Genomic DNA, 2,571 nt, shown 5'->3' on the forward strand with positions numbered 1-2,571 from the left:
AACTGGAAGACTTTTGTAAGGAAGACTGGGCAAAGATACCTCAAACAAGAATTGAAAAACTCTTGGCTGGCTCCAAGAAGCGTTTCCAAGCTGTGATACTTGCCGGGGGGGGGTACAAGGTATTAACTTTGCAGAGTGCCCGAACTTTTGCAGATGCCATTTTTAAGTTTTCTGTTATTTTGAAAGTATAAATGATGGAAATAAAAATGTTGTGACATATTATTCAAATATCTAATCTGTCATTTGATGCCTTTTTGGAGATTTTTCCATCTTTTCTTGCCTTTTTAATGCACATTAACACAAATGTTTACCTGGGGTGCCTAAACCTTCGAGCCCCACTGTATGATGCTGACAGTGGCATCCAAGGAGTGGCCTGGGATGGCCCTTTGATACTGATTAGCCACCCAAGGTGCCACCCCGTTGGCTATCTGTCCAATAATATGCAGGGCTTCAGTTAGAACCAACTGTTTGTTTATAGGGGCATTTCAGATTTCAATGCACCAGAGTAGCGTCTACCTTGCCAAAAACCCAGAACAAGAATACGATTTTGGTTTGATTGGAATTGGTGCGCAGTGTTCACCCTCATCTTGTCTATCACTTCTGAAAAATGTGAGTACACTGGATACACATTTTGTTTTCTTTTACATAGCCTACTATTTGAATTTGCAGAGCCTATAATTTCATACATATTTATTGCATGGAAGCTTTATATTACATTTGTATGGTGACCCTATGTTGTGTCATGATTGGTTAATCTATTTAAAGGTTATTTTTGGGGACATTTTTAGGCCTTTATTTGACAGGAGAGATGAAGACATGAAAGAGGAGAGAGAGGGGGAATGACATGCAGGAGCGGGCCGCAGGTTGGAGTCGAGGAGTAAACCTTTGTATATGTGTGTGACTGCTCTGCCAGGTGATCTAACCCGGCCACAGTCTATTTCATTTTAAATGAAACGTTTAAACACAGGAATGTAAGCACTCTAAGAAACCATAACATAAGTAACTAAAGTAGATGTGAGGTGTTGAGATAAATATGCTCAAGTAATGCTCCTCCAGGCACTTTACCTCATATTGGTCAAACTTTGCTAATATGTCAATGTGTCTTTCATTCACACTAAAAAGCATATGAATCTCACCAGGGTCCAGGGTTAGTGCTGGCAAATGTTGTAGGCATAACTTACTTTTTACCTCAGAGGAACCTTTTACATTTTGGATCTTCATTGTCTTCTGGCTCTGAAACATCTTCTTCCGCAGCACACATTTTCCCACGAGAGTGTCCGCCTGCAGCATGGGGCATCTGGATGGGGATTTGACAGGGGTTGGACTCGCAATACATGCTACACTCGTAAGCAATATCTGTACATCTACTAACAAACTGATGAAGTTAGGTTTCGTTTCTTAGAAAAAGATGATTTATAGAACCTTAATGTGAGGTACCATTATTGAAACATATGAAACTAAACCCAGCTCTACCCATTATAGTGTTTCCAAAGTAAGCATTGTTGAGCGTGGAAGTAAACCTTGACATATCAAATTCAAAATCCTTCTATTAGCATTCAAGGCCATCCACAACCTCGCCCCCCCATATTTGTTGATCTCCTCAGCGTCCCACTCCCTTCCGCTCCCTCAGATCTTTCTCCATAAACCTGTCTGTCCCCCCCGCCCGTCTCACCAATGGGGGCAGAGCATTAGCCGCTCTGCTCCCCGTCTCTGAACTCACTACCCCCCCAAATCAGAAACATTGATTCATTCCCCCATTCAAATCACAACTAAAAACCATCACGTTTATAACTGCCTATTCCACCTAAAGTCTGTTGCTCCGCCTTTTCTGTTGTATAGTATTTGTTTTTCTGTTGTATAGTATTGTTTTGCTGTTGTATAGTATTGTTTCTGTGTATAGTATTTGTTTTGCTGTTGTATAGTATTTGTTGCTGTTGTATGATTGTTTGCTGTTCTTAATTTAGAATCCCTGTGCGGCGTCCTTGAGTGCCATGAAAGGCGTCTTTAAATAAAATGTATTATTATTATTATTATTATTATAGCCAGGTCTGCTTAGTAATGTAGCTTTCCATTGCTCCAAAAGCTATACGTATTTTGTCTCATCTGCACATTGTCAAACTGTACTCATATTTAGTGACTCATTAATTTACTGAAACAGATTACAAAGGGAAAAAGTGACTTTTTGTCATGTTGACATTTTTTTTGCTGTTTCAACAACCAGTAAGCAGAAACCATATTCATAATATAGTTCAGGTTTAATTCCAATATCACCTGATGAGGTTCCATTGGAATTTTTAGAATGAGGTCTTTTTCAAGTTACATTTCCCTAAAACTTTGATTTATTGGTTTCAAAACCTTTGATTCATGAGCTCTAATATATTAAAGACGCATTGATAATGTTTCTTTAGATTATTATAAATTTCTTGGAGCTTCATCACTGTACAAATCAACAAAACTAAAAAGTTTAAGTTTTTCATTTATAAAAGCTTGTTTTAAGCACGGGGAAATAACTGTACAGTCCCTGACAAAAGTCTTGTCGCTTGTGTACAAATTGACATGAAGTGCCGCTGA

This window comes from Etheostoma spectabile, chromosome 6 (genome assembly GCF_008692095.1).
Source record: "Etheostoma spectabile isolate EspeVRDwgs_2016 chromosome 6, UIUC_Espe_1.0, whole genome shotgun sequence".
NCBI classification, from domain to species: domain Eukaryota; kingdom Metazoa; phylum Chordata; class Actinopteri; order Perciformes; family Percidae; genus Etheostoma; species Etheostoma spectabile.